At 39.8% G+C, this 15,329-nt stretch overlaps 1 long non-coding RNA gene across 1 annotated transcript; it reads left to right on the top strand.

The window, feature by feature from the left end:
* The first annotated feature begins 4,781 nt into the window (after positions 1-4,781).
* LOC143102768 (uncharacterized) lies at positions 4,782-6,463 on the top strand. The gene is made up of 3 exons (XR_012982643.1): positions 4,782-5,034; positions 6,021-6,166; positions 6,386-6,463. It is a non-coding gene; the product is annotated as an uncharacterized LOC143102768 (long non-coding RNA).
* The last annotated feature ends 8,866 nt before the right edge of the window (positions 6,464-15,329 follow it).

Raw genomic sequence — 15,329 nt, forward strand, 5'->3', positions numbered from 1 at the left:
TGGCAAGGAGAGGGTGTTTACAGTCTACAATGAAAGCCAGGAGAGCTAAGCATTATGATTTATTTAGTTATTTTTGGACAACGTACTGTTGCTTACAGTATGCAGCCGCTGCGGGAAACAATTTTTGAAATGCCCCTCACATGGTAGTTATTAGGAAGATGACCGTACTTTCCTTGCAGAATTTCTTGATCAGCCACCCTCCTCTGGAAGAAGCCTTTACTCTGTCTGTTGATCTTGAGATACAGGATCTACCATCGTCTTCAGGGCTGGAAGATGCAGAAAGGAGTACCCTGCATGATGCCACTGGGTACTGTGTCAATAATGAAGGGGTGGAACTCTTGTACAAGCCCTTTGGGCTATGTTCCCTCCTTGTACCATTGATGTAAATGTGTGCTAAATAAATAAACTAAAAAAAAAAAAAAAAACTAAAATAAAGTGCTAAAGCAGAAAAAACTGCTCAGAGTGTGTGAATGCTGTGAAGGATGCAACCCTTAAGAGAGGTCTGGTTCTAAGACTACTACACTGAAAGACTACGGGGGCGTACCTATGTTCCCCACTTTGTATTTTTAAAAAAAGGGTCTTATGTTCCCCGCTTTCCCCAAAAAGGGTCCTATTTTCCCTGCTTTGTATGGGACCGGGGAATATAGGACCCTTTTCTTGAAAAAAGTTTCTATGTTCCCCGGTCTGTTATTTTTTTTCACCATCAGTGCCATATTCCACAGCAAATAGACTACAGGCTGCTTGACACGCATATAGATTGAGAGCAGGAGAAATTACTTTTAGGCTGTACATTTTGTGTCTTTTTTATTTTTGTCACGTTTGGACAGTTTAAATGTCCCCTGTCGTTTGTTAACAAATCAACATTTCCCATACATAAATGTGGCCCAATTCATGTTTAATTACCACAACCACCAATTTGATGCATGTCTATTGGCTTAGAAATCCTCATTTACGCCATTTTAAAATAACGGTGGCCAGCAAGGGACATATGCAAAATGCAGCTCAGTCTTTGGCGTCTGCATGCATAGAAAAAAACATTAGCTTGGATTCATCAGCAGAATTTCCCTACATTCAGCAATATAAGTTACGAACCCATTTTCTACAAGCCACGTCTTCCCAACATTCCGACATTGAAATCGTATTTTCCAACTAAATAAATAAAGAGAAAAATAACTTTGTTCGTGATCTGTCACCAGCTCACTTGATCTCTAGTCTCTAGACCCAGAGACAGTTGATCTGTCACCGGCTGACTTGATCTCTAGTCTCTAGACCCAGAGACAGTTGATAAACTAGTTTTGCTAGAACTAGTAGACTACCACAAAATTGCTGAACGTGTTATTTCAGGTTAGTATGGTTATTTCAGGTTAATATGAGAACATGGATCTACTACATCAGGATACTCTGTAAACATTTTACACATAATCAGGAAGCTACTTTGCTATTCAGTGTGTGATGTGTTTAAAGTGGTACTACGTTTAAAGAAACATTTTTTTTATTTTTTATATTCTTTGTTTCAAGTGCATAAGAAAATACCACATTATGATGATGATGGTTATGGTTACCCTTAACAAGTACAAAACAATATAACACTTAAAACAGGGATCAATCAATAGCCTAATGAAATAAATAATGAAAATGAGGGGGGAAAGCAATAATAAATGATAATGCCCATTCAATCAATAATATAATAACAATAACATGGTAAGACTACATTAAGGAGAATATAAATAATAAACAATGTCAAATTAATCAGCAGCCTATAATGAAAATAAAACAGTACTACTGCATACAAACCATAATGTATAAGAATTTAGTGCTTAAAAGACCAAAAACTATCACAAGAACGAAGAGCACTGGGCAACTCATTCCACCAACATGGAACCACTGAGGAAAAGAGTTGAATTTGACCTAGAGTTTAAGACTGGTCGACACAACAGACGCTCATCAGAAGACCGCAGTGGGCAGTTGGGGATGTATATCTTGATAATTGAATTAAAATAACAAGGAGCAGATCCAGTCAGTGTCCTATAGGCCAAAGTGAGAGATTTAAATTTAATTCTGGCTACTGTAGGGAGCCAATGGAGAGTAACTAGGAGAGGAGTTACGATGTGTCCTCTTTGGCTGATTGAAGACCAGTCATGTTGCAGCATTCTGAATGATATATCACACAAAAGAAATAAAAAAAAAAAACATTCAATATTGATGTAGTATCAACCAATAATTATTCTGATATTAATATTCTTGTAACGTCTACATCTTTGTGTAGGCTACAGTTAAATACTAAGCAATGGCCTCTGACTTAAATACCAAGGCAGTTAAATGACCGTGGTATGGTATAGTCTACGTGATACACAGGACTACACAGTAAACCCATTTAAAAAGCATCATCATCTCAGTATACCCATTTAAAATAGGCAAGGATACGTATTCAATAACATTTGGGGTTGCTTACAGTATACCCACCACTGCAACTAACTAACTAGACTACACCACTGGTTAAATGGCACATTGCAATTTACAATTTGTGTGAGTTCAGGGGCATACAGAAAGTTGAAGTTTGGGTGACATCAATAAAGAAAATAGAAACAAAGGGATGTGTACAGCCTCAAGTATGAATGATGTCACATTAACAGAAGGTTCAGAGCAGCGGCAGACCTTTCTTGGTGCCACGCAAGTTATTGAAAGTCATGTGTTTTCAGAACGTAGTGGTGCTGTGCCATGTCCCATGTATAAGGGGCTTCAGGTTGATCCAGTGACGGTGGGTGATGTCAGGGAGATGGATGTCAGGGGACTTGGAGAAAGGAGGACATGCCACCTCAGACCACCCCAGCCAAACCACTTCACGTAGGCATTCCCTTGCTTGCAGAGTAATGTAGACCATGGAGACCACCTTGCCGCCACCTCCAGTACATCACCCATATCTTACCTGCAAAAAGGAAAGTTACAATAAAGTTAGTCAGACAGTTTGATGAGGTCCATGCTTCACATTACGTTAACGTTAACTTGCGTTGCTTTATCACATCATACCGTTGCTTTATCACACACTGTACTGACTGTCTAGTGTTATTAATCCCCATGTACAGTCAATGGTTACTCCATGTTTGAGATGGCATACATTGAGATATTTGAAAACAGAAACAACTAATAAAACTAAGTATATCATGCATCGACTGTTACGGGAGCTGTGTGCTAATCTTCACTTCAACGACTAACTTAACCTCCCGTTAACGTTAATGTAGCTGCTAACGTTAGCATGTAATTCGCTGTCCGTATTTCTGTTGTTAGCTCATTAGTATTCACCATACTAAATTGTCAGTCTATAATCAACATAATAAGCTCTCTTAGACGTATTTAAGAACACCAATAGACAAAAAAAAAACTTTTCAGTTAATACGCAACACTTACCAGACAAGAACAAACCGATTGTTGTTTGTACTGTTTAGCTAACTCACAGCCGCAAAATTCATCCAGCCAGCTAGCCTTCGGCGCCGAGTCGACCTGCGTTGTGGAAAGGAGAAGGGGGCGGGTTTCACTTGACAAGGGGCGTGTTTAACTCTCTGAGTGGCAACTGAGTGGGCGTGCCTGACCGCGACTCCTCTTCACTGCGCATGCTTCAACTTTTGCTGCGCAGCCGCACTTCAAATTGGCTCCAAATTTTCCAAGATGGCGTCGCCTCGGCGGCTTCAATTCCATAGAACACTGCAGAATGCAGCCACACTGTCCAGTTCTATATATACAGTCTATGGCACGAACGGTCAAAAGCATGAACTTTTAGAAATATCCTGGCGTCATTTTACAGACCAGGAGAAGTTTTCCATTGACGTAGCAGTAGCACATTTTAAGCCTACACAATCTGTGTACATAGAACTTCTTCTCCCCTTACTTCCCCCGAAATACGTTAATTATATTCTATAGTGTTATGACCGTCCCTGGTATTAACTAAGGGGCAGAAAAAGACACTCACTTGGTTGATAAAACTGGACATAATCAGTCATCCGCTTCAAAGTCACGCTACAATACCCTCGATATACATATCGTTGAAAAGCTTAGTCAATGGCCGTTCATGTGAGCACATTAACTTAATTTTGTAAATTTTACCGAAACGACTGGTTTCGCCTTGCAGGGTCACAAATGTCTTTTATTCGCGATGTCTTGGATTAGTACTTCATTACCCATAATCCTGAACAATCCCACAGTGATGCCTCTGATTGGTTGAAAGTGTGTAAACTTTCTCAGTGAAAATTCCTGACCAAGATGGCGGAGTCTTTTCCTGCCTATGGCGAAAATCTTAATGTGAATAAAAACTTTCTAGATGAACATTGGTCCTTGTATAAACAAGGATTGTGGTTTATATATCACACAAACTTAGTCAGGGCCAATACACCATCAAATAGAACACTGTAAATGCTAGTTTAAACACTTTTCAGGTAGCCGATAGGCTAATCATTAGCCTTTCAGACATTAGAATGTCATTATAATGCTGCTAACATTAGCCTACATGTTGCAACACAGGTATGAAATACATTATGTTTCAGTGACCTTGTTTCTATGAACATGAATTGTTGTTTATAGGCAACATCAACTTAGTCGAGGCATAAAGAGCCCTGTATATTCTCATTAAGTACTTAAACTTTTAAAGGGGTGATAGAATGATGATATAGGGTATTTTGTGCTGGTCCTTAAGGTCTCTGAATAGGGTGTGTAACATTGGTTGGGCTGAAAATGGCATATGTGCTGTTCTATGTGCCCTAATGCAAGCCTGGTTGAAAGCCCTAATGAAACGAGAGGTTTTCTTCCTTGTATGGTATGCTCATGAATATTTAGATGAACTGCGTGCTGATTGGTTGGTTTACAACGAGCGAAGCTCCCGAGCAAAGACGCAAACATGGCCGACAGCACTCACTGAAACAGCCAAGGTGGAAATACTATGGAGACATAGGTGTTGAACAGCATATTTGACCCTGAATCAGAGGAAGAATCTGAAATAGAGGAGCAACCAGTCGCCCATAGATTGGAAATGACTACTTCAGAGTGGTAAGTTTTGTCATTTACTTTTTTCCACACGTAGCCCAGTTAGCTAGCTGTAATACTAGTGCACGTTAGTGTCGTAGACTAAGCTAAACATTAGGTTCATTTTTAGCATTGTAAGCAACCGAAGTTATTTATTTGCACACAAACAAATGTTTTACAACTTGTACCCTTGTGCAATTTTTGTCGAGATGTCCAGTTAGAAGCTAGCTGAAAAGTTCGTAGCCAGTCGTGGGCATTTCAGGCTATGCTGTAGTGAAAGGAGTGCTGCTTGCAAGGAAAGTAGCTGCTACTCGTTTTAGTCAGTAAGTATATTCTCCTGCTGAATAGGTAATCTGATTAGGAGTTACATACATTATTGTAGTGGTAATATGCGATCTTACAACAGGACGTCCAGTTAGCTGGGCAGGAGCTCTGTGCAGTTCGTAGGCTATATGGCTGAAGTGAAACGAGTAGCCTACTGCTCGCGTCAATGAAAATATTACGTTTATGTCAGTAGGTCTACTCGTGTAACTATCCTGCTGATTAAGTCATCTGATTATCGAGATTTTTACCTTGTTTCCATGTAGTAATGTATGATCTTACAACGGGACGTCCAGTAAGCTGGGCAGGAGCTCTGTGCAGTTTGTAGCCTATGGCTGAAGTGAAACGAGGTCAACGAAAATATTACTAGGCCTACTCTCGTTTGTGTCAATTCAAAAACACTTTTATTTATCCCCATTTACATGCCATGGAGTAGAGTACAATAATCAAAAATCCTATAAATATCACTGTTTAAAATACAGTAGATACAGTCAGTAGGTCTAATGTAATCTTGTAACTATCCTATTGACATCTGATTGAGATTATTACCTTCTTTCCATGTAGTAGCCTAATATGTGATCTTACAACTCTGGTAACTAAAACTGGAGACATTTACTTAAGCTACTTTGTGCTTCCTGCTCATTCAAAATTATGAAATAACAGCAGGGAAATTATGTTTGTTTTTACAGGTTATGAGAATGGCCCAGGTTCCTGAGGAGCTGACCTGAATGACCATCATGGCCTCGATACGTTGTGCCTCTATTTATTCTTTGCAAAATGCAATGAATATTTACAGAGCTGACCATGGTCGTTTGAGAATCAGAGGGATGGAAAGGTGAGGACAATTTGATACAAGTGTCAGCAGTTACAGTATATAAATAAAATATTTTTAACCAATACACATTCATTATTGGTTCAGCATATTGCAAAAACACAGTTTGATCAACACCACAAAATGACAAACTATTTTTTTTTTCAACAATCCAGTGATACTCTAATGTAAAAGATTTTTTTATAGTAAAAAATTTCCTTTTCCACCCTGTTCTCGTTGCAGGCAATGAAGTGACTTGGCCTACAGGTCTTTTGTGAGCAGGTGCTGGGGTTTCCTTAGAAGAAGCGTCCGTGTCATGATACCCTCGTGTGTGGTGCTACGTATATGGAGGGAGCGTCCGGATACTTCAGGACAGTACGTTGGATTCAGACCCCTTGTCGACTGAACCGTGACTCATGTTCAGCAACAGCATCCTCCATGGAAGGTCTGTCAAGCTGAGCACACCAGTCCTGGGGCACAAGAATCCGCTGGACGGCATCCCAATCAGGAAGAGGGTCTTTGATGATCTCGAAGAGGACAAGAAAGAGGACTTATATTGGATGCTGTATACTGTACAATAAACAAATTATATGGCCCTGAACATTGTGCTTTGTTTACAGTACTGATGATGATTGACACCAGTAGCATCAGGTCTAAGACAGCCTGTTGTGTGTGAATCAATAAGTTATTTTTAGTGCCTATACTGTTGCACATTTTGATTTGTTGTTTGTGATAAAAAAAAGTATATTTTATTAAACTTACAAATTGTTTGGCAAGTCTGTACATAGTTTCTCCTTGGCTGTCTTCTGTTGTGGGCACTCAGCATTCTCATTGAAGTGCATGGCTGCAAGATAAAAACCTAAACCAAACAACAGAAATGTTGTAACACAAGTAAAAGTCACTTTTGCATGCACACACCAAGCTGTTAACTCACAGCAAAAGCATTTGCTAATATTCTAAGCCCCACAAGATGCCACACTTGGAGCATCTGTTTGGCATGCTGCGTTTGTCATGTTGTCATTCTTGTAATGTTCTAAAATAAGAACGTGCAAATAAATCCATTGTATTTAGACAACACAGTTTTCAACATATCGACTAGATATCATTTGAATTGATAACGTGAAGTTGTTTCCACTTCTGACGTCAAAAACGTATGTGGGTTATATCACAACTTAGCAACCAAACTATCGTGTTACTCAGCTTCAGTTAGCTATCTTGCTGAGAACATAACCTGTCAGAGATCTCGACAAACATGCATAGTAAAATGTAGGTTAACATGACAACACAGGTTTTATCTGAATGACACACAGGAAAATTATATAGCCTTGCCAATGAACTAAATCACACATTCTACTTGCTAGATACACGTTAGCATAACTGCTTAGCGACAAAATAATACTTACAGCCCCTCGTTTCAGTAACAGCAGCTTAGCAAATCCATCTTTAAACTGTCCAAGGTTTTGAAAACGGCCTTCGGTGAAATGTTTTGCAAATGAATAACGGAGTGTCGAACTTTGCAGGGATCTTCTGGTAGAAAAACATTATCCATGCCCCTCGAACTTCGAATCCTTGGGAAGACTATGGAGTCTCCGCTTTCTTTGTAGCCTAAGTTTCAGCCTGGAACATTGCATTTACGACCGTGGCTCATTTTCGATATCCTTGAAGAACTGTCTGCTTTATAATTCCTGTGGATGTAAACGAGCAGGCAGCTAAACTAGTGTTTGTCTCATCTTCGCTCTCCATTCACGTTCCTGGGCTCAGAGCACCAGTGGGCTGGTCTGTATGTAAATTTTGAGGCGTGACAAATGTACAGGCCAGAGCCAAATAAGGTACCACCTGCGAGTTTGCGTAAACTCGCAGCTTCTTTTGGATTCGCCCGTTTTATGGCGGGAGTTTCGAATTGTGAGATTTGCATAGGAAGGAGGTGTCGATGGGGTTTTGAAGTTCTCTGTATCTCCATTTCACCCACTGAACTATCGCTATTCATCTATGACAAGGTAAACTCGGTTTTGTACGGAAGCTTATTGCTGCCACACTAAAAGAAATAAAAAGTCTCAGTATTATGTAATTACGTGAAAAGTTTCTTGTTATAACAATATCTTTTTCATGTTTTAACAAGATATTTATCACGTTATTACATGAAATTATCATGTTATTTCATGATACTGATATTTTCACGTTATAACATGAAAATATCATGTTATTTCAAGATATGATATTTTTACGTTTTAACAAGATATTTATCACGTTATTACATGAAAATAATCACGTTATTTCATGATACTGATATGATACTGATATTTTCACCCTTCCCCACAGCCTTAGAAATGACAGCGATGACCTGACATGCAGGCTACGAGCGGTCTATACATTCACCCACATTGCGTGAAGATTTGCATATTTATCAAAGCCCTTTCTCCCTCTTGCGTCAAGTTAGCGAAAGTTTTATTTATTGTGTTGATAAGAAGATAAAGCAGAACTATGAGGCTGTGTGAGCCATACAGTCTATGGTGTGAGCAGGCTATCCTGCACAGAACCTCTCTATCGGCCTCCTTTTCAGCAGCTCTCTGCCGATACACACACATCCCTCTTCGCTGCTCCTCAGTCAGCTGGGAATTGACCACACACTAGAGGGTGACAATTTTTCGGGACTCCCGCGGGTCACGGTATTCCCGCGGGTTTCCCGCAGTACGGGAGTAAATTTCACTGTTGGTAACGTGATTGGGACGGGACAGGAAATAATAAACGGGAGCTGGCGGGAAGCCAGAGATTATTAACTTAAAAAATGACGCTGCAATGCAGTGAGTGCGCCCAAAGACGTGAGGCATTTCGTTTTAGAAAAGAGAACCAATTACAACCCACAATACGTTTGTTGTTGATTGGTAGCCTATCAGAGCAAGACAAGCAGCTGCCCTGTTCACAATCAATCAGCTTCAGCGATAGGCCCTAAGGCAAAATGGATGCAAAGAAACAGTTACAGGCGAAAGTATCAGCAAAGGACAACTCTATTCAATTGCACGAGCTGTCCGGGAAAGCGATTCTCGTTGAGTTTAATGTGTCATGCAATGTTGGGGCATGACACCTTGACGATCGCATTCCTCAATATATTTATCGCATAACCCTGGCGGAACACAAAAAATTGTTTTGTTTACTCATAGCAACGTTGCTATGCTTCGCTGGTTTAACGTGATGAGAACGGTGCAAACTTAACTGATGGGATGAGATCTAACTATGAAATGATTTAAGCATAGCCTACAGCAAAGTACTGTAAAGTATGTAATTTTAATATAGCCCAAAATGATCGGCTATTAAAGAAAAGTTAGACAAGGCTTTCTGCCCTACCAAAATGTATGGTCACCGCACGCTACTGTAGCCTAACAGTCGGATAACTTTAGACATCAACATAGGGAGCGGGACGGGATTCGGGAGTCTTTCTCTCGGGATTTTGCGGGACAGAATTTTTTTGGGGGGGCTGTCACGTGATCGGGATATGACGGGAGTATTTGTGCGGGCTCGGGATGGGACGGGAGTGAAAATTGCTTCCCGTGTCACCCTCTACCACACACACAGCCTACACACTCATACACATATGCACAAAAACAAACACTCATCAAGCAGCACTGTAATAGCAGTCAGGGTGCAAGTTCATAGACACGACTAGTTATCATTTATGCCAGCCATGAGCTCTCATGGCCTTGTTTCGTTTAGTTTTGTTATTTTGAAATAACGTGATAATTTCATGTAAAAACGTGATAAATATCTTGTAAAAATGTGAAAAAATCCTATCTTGAAATAACATGATATTTTCATGTTATAACGTGAAAATATCATTATCATGAAATAACGTGATAATTTCATGTAATAACGTGATACATATCTTGTTAAAACATGAAAAAGATATTGTTATAACAAGAAACTTTTCACGTAATTACATAATACTGAACCTTTTTATTTATTTTAGTGTGGCAGCAATAAGCTTCCGTAGTTTTGCATTCTATGACCCCTTTAAACTAGCTAGCTGACAGCCCAAGCTGGATGCTACCACCAGCTAGACACTGCAGTAAAATAGTTAGCAAACCGTCCATGCCCCCGTGAATATTTCACTGTAAGGACAAAATCAAGAGTGTCCAAAGGGGTGAAAACCACTTTAAATTGGGTCACATTATTCACTGTTGTGTGTCCGAGGGTCAGCTTGTTTTTTGTAAGGGCCAGCATGAGGGATAAGACCTACAAAGTTGTGGTGGGTTTTGCAGGGAGGTTGGCAATGCTAGTTAACATTAGCTAGGCTACTGTAGCCTTCATACTGAATGAGTCATATCATCAATAATTAACCTACAAATACTTCTTCGTACATTTAATGAATATTTTGTGTAATAATTCACAGCAAGTTAATAAACTGAATATGGTGGTCCAAGAATCAGGATAGCAGTCAGATACGAAGCACTGCACCATGTTGTTAACGTTAACCGCTTTCACACACACACACACAATATAAAATACACGATGGTAAATATAACATTCAATACCAAAACACTATTATTTACATGATTACTCCTGAAATAACTGCTATTAACTGCACATTCACTATTTTGGAGAAAAAGGTTTGCGTGCTATCGTTGGTTGGAAGTTGTTAAAATGGTAACATTGCGCTGCTTTGCTATACATTATTCAGTGAGGCACGGTGCTTTATGAGTAGTTCCTTCGCTCGGAAATTAAAATATGTACACAGTCTTGTACCTTTGACTTTTTTTGGACTTTCTCTTCGTTTTTTACTCTAAATGATATGTTGTATGCTTATGAGTTATGCCGTAGCTGATTAGCCTAATGGTGGGTTTTCACACAGCTAAACACCTCGCAAATTTCCGCCAGCGAAATTTCGCCTCGGGGGCGTGACAGCCAAACCGCTAACCTTTTGACTGCAGTGTCTAGCCAGTGATGGCAAGCGAGTTAATTAGGCTAATCAGCTAGTTCAAACATTTAAGTACTTAATGAAGATATTCTGGGGTCTTTATGCCTCGACTAAGTTGATGTTGCCTATAAACAACAATTCATGTTCATAGAAACAACAAGGTCAATAAGACATAATATATTTCATAGCTGTGTTGCAGCATGTAGCCTAGCTGTCTAGCTAGGTTTACAATGCAATCCAATGACAGCTGTCAGCTAGCTAAAAAGTTTGAGTGTTTAACATATATATTTATTGGTGTATGTTCTCTGACTAAGTTCTTGTGGCATATCAACCGCAATTCCTGTTGATACAAGTGCCAATGTCTGTGTAGAAACATTTTAATTACATACAATTTTTCGTGTTACTGCTCAGGTAGTCTCCGCCATCTTGGTCAAACTTTTTTGTAACTCCCGCCTCGAAACACAAACACGCGGACCTGATTGGTTCTCAAATGATCCTCATTTAAATAAAGTTAAACTTTCGTCGACTTTGTTTCGCCTGCCTCGGCGATTCGCTTCCGTTTCGCCCAACCAGGGCAAATTTCGGCTCCATTCAACCTCAATGAGAGTGACGCGGAATTTCGGTGTCATCCTTATCAGCAGCAAAGTGAATAGGCTACTAGGCTAGGCTGCTTATTTATCACCCATATTCATTACAATCTGCTGCCTGCTACTGTCCGGTGAAGACGTGCAAGTGCAATTTAGTTAGTCCATGTCATATTAAAAGTGAACACCAAGTGCGGTCAAGTATGGGTTTGTGCAGACTTATTTTAAAATATTTAGGCTATCGGTTGCCTAACTTATGTTCATGACTTGCATGCACATCAGTGTTGCGCGGGTTTGGTCACAAGCGGCCCGCGGTCGCCCGATATTTTAATGAACCCGACCGCAACTCGGACCGCGAATATTAATTAGGACAAAATTATACCGACCCGCGATCCGACCCGCTTATTTACAAAATGTGTGCTTTTGGTTATAGCCTGCATGCAGTGTGACAGTAGGCCATTTCTGTAAAACAAACTAATTTATTTGCGAAACTTTATGCAGTAAAACTACACGCAATAGGCATGCAGGACATAATGTTTGCAGGAGAGAGAATGAGAATAAGAGCGCAAGCACGCACGCAACCACCAATGATTAGAACACTAGGATAAGATTTGAAGGCCATGGACATATCTTTCTTTCGAAAACAGAAATGGTGAGGCAAGGTAGGCAAGACAGATACATTGCTGGTCAAAACGTTAGCGTAAGAACTGGTTTATAATACGGAATGAAGCACAAAGCTTTACTAAAGCACATCCACTGTTTAAAGTCACAAACACAACGAACTAAGGTAACTTTTATGCATGCGCGAACCTATACATACCGGTAGATATGGCTGTAGTCTGTGCCAAAACATTTTTTCCTGCAGGCTGCCCGTTTTGGCCGTCATTTTAAATGGCTTCACAAGAAGTAGGCCTAGACCATATCTTGTACTACTGTCATCTTCTTTAACAACTTTTCCCAATATTTCCCATAGCCTATATCGCTTTTCCTGAAGGGGTGTCTATATTATTTTAACTCGCGTCTTGCTTCTTTACTGTTGACTTTACTGTATTGATGCTTTACTGTATTGATGCCTTCTCGTGATATTTTGGCTCGTCAGGCTATGACCCGCCCGCAAATGACCCGAATATCATTAAAATATTTTGTTTATGACTCATAACCGTGGGTGACCGCGGTCATCCGCGGGTGACCGCTTAATTTCGGGCAGACCGCGCAACACTGATGCACATATGGCACTGCCACAGGTCTACAATGATGTGTTCATTTAATAGTTTAATTTGACATCAGCAAACTTGCTTCAGACTGTTTGTAGGGCTCTCCTACTTAGCTGTAGCTTTAATGTTAACGTCACAGTGTAACTGTTTTAGGTTGTGCTGCTGCTCTGATTACTCAAAAGCTAATGTGGAACTACAGTAGGCTATCCTACAGTGTTTGCCAAACGTATTCATGAGAAATTATCTCAACAGAAAATGATAAGAAAATGTCTCAGCACACCACCATAATATTACTGTAAACATAAAAGTCAGAAAATGTATTGCCCTATGCTGCTACTACTGCTTGTTGCCTATTTCATAATGTCTGATGGCCATGCCATTGATTTCACCAATAATGTCCACAAAACAGATAAATAGTCAGACTAACTAGCAGGGCAGAAAACCAAGGAAAATGACAATTTTCACATAGATGCCGATCCAGACAGCTTCACCAAAGCCACATCAACTCACACACAACTTCAAGCTAGCATACAATCTAGTAGTAACCAAGCACTGCTGTTTGCAAGCAGCACAAAAACACTTTTTTTATATAGAAAAGGGCCCGATACAAGCATGTATTACAAGTCTATGTTATCATGTAAACATGAAACAAAACTTACCAATTCCTGCATAGGCTACTGACAGCTACGTGCAGAGCTAGCTGACATTATATCTTGCTAACATAGCCTAGTCCAGTTGACACTGTAATGTAATTTTGCTTAATGAAGGCTTATCAATATATATTTTTTAAACAGAAACGGTCAATATACTCATAGGTGCCAACTCTCACGCATTGGCCGTGAGACACACGCATTTGATTAGTTTCACACGCTCACACGCCACACCCCCGATTTCTCACGCTGAAGTGTCAACCCGGTCGGTCAGATGCCTGAAAAATGAGTTTAGCCTATCTATAGATCTACCTGTTGAGCCACGGTTATGCTTTCAGAGACGGTGAGAGGGTTCAACAGCACCCCCCTGTCTGTGGAATTTTCAAAATGTTCTCTCATTTGCGATGCTACTTCAGAAGCCATCCCAGGCGCATTCCCCCCGCATTTCCCCGGCTTCAGGTATGCTTTGAGTATTATTGAGTATTTTTCACGCTGTGTCAACCTGGTAGGTCAAATACCTGGCAGATGAGGTTCAACTAAACTAAACCTATACATATGATATCACACATCATGTGAACGTGCGGAATCTAAGCTTTCCAATGATATTAGCGCCAAGTTGCTGTGATAAATGGTTCGCGAGAGAATTAACATTGAACCGACGTGCAATTTAGGCTAATCATATTTGCATTTACCCATTACTCTCGGTTTAATATTTCACTAACCCTTCACACAACACGTGGAAACCCCTATTTCACAAAAATCAGCAAACCTACCGAATACGAGGATATAAAGCATGCCTCTGTGCAATAAGTGGTTCCTGAGTAATCCGGTTTTGAAATTGCAACACATTTCTACATAGCCTCATTGGGGCGAAATTATAATGTATTCTAATGTAAACTATTTGTCAGTAGGCCTACATACATTTTTGTAAATTGCTCAGCCATAGATTATCCCACTATCATGGTTCTTATATTGTCAGGTTCCAGCCAATCCCATTACAGATAAATTAATATATTTATATTGGCATGCTTCCTAGTGACATTAATACAAAAATATGAAGAAAATAAAATAACGAGACACAAATATTGATATAAAGCCTGACATAAGCCATATGCAAACATTCACATATGGGTACATCCTGAAAAAGGAATAGCATGTAGGCTATAGGCTATGGCCATTACAATGACCAATATATTATCTTAAATAAACTAGCTGAATAACACAGGTGACCACTTCTGCATAATTTCATGGAGTGCTGAAATGTACACACATTTTTGAACATTTCTGAACTGTGAAATGTAGCATATGTTTTTGTGGTTGTGAACTTATTACAATATCACTATAACTATTCCACCTGTGTGTGCATGGTTATAATTCTGAAGTGCAAAATAGCTTAGGCTACAGCACAAATATTTCCATAAAAATAAGCAAGTCTGACCTCTGAATTTATTTTGAAAGTGCACCTGATTGATGCATTTAAAAGTTAAAATATACAAACATTTCTTAAATTCTTACAAAACACCCACCCACTTTTTAAAATTGTTAGTTTGGACCCCCCCACACACACACACACTTTTGCCGTGCGAAATACCAGTGCTGTTTTCAGCATCTGTTTAGCGCTTCATTGTCATTTTCATTGGATTCTCCCATTTGCGCGTAAATCGCTCATAAACTTTTTTTTTTTTTTTGTTACACGCATTCTCCCATTCCGCTTCGGTCACACACACAGTGACAAGCGCCAAATCCCCCGCAGTGTTGAAGAGATCAGTCATCCCCCTCACTTTTGATAAGGTAAAAAGCCTTAGGTACGCCAAATAAATAATAACCTAT

The sequence above is a fragment of the Alosa pseudoharengus genome, unplaced genomic scaffold, assembly GCF_046254945.1.
Source record: "Alosa pseudoharengus isolate Yale_2024_CS ecotype anadromous, Long Island Sound unplaced genomic scaffold, YU_APseudo_1.1 YU_APseudo_1.1_scf_4, whole genome shotgun sequence".
In the NCBI taxonomy this organism is placed as follows: domain Eukaryota; kingdom Metazoa; phylum Chordata; class Actinopteri; order Clupeiformes; family Clupeidae; genus Alosa; species Alosa pseudoharengus.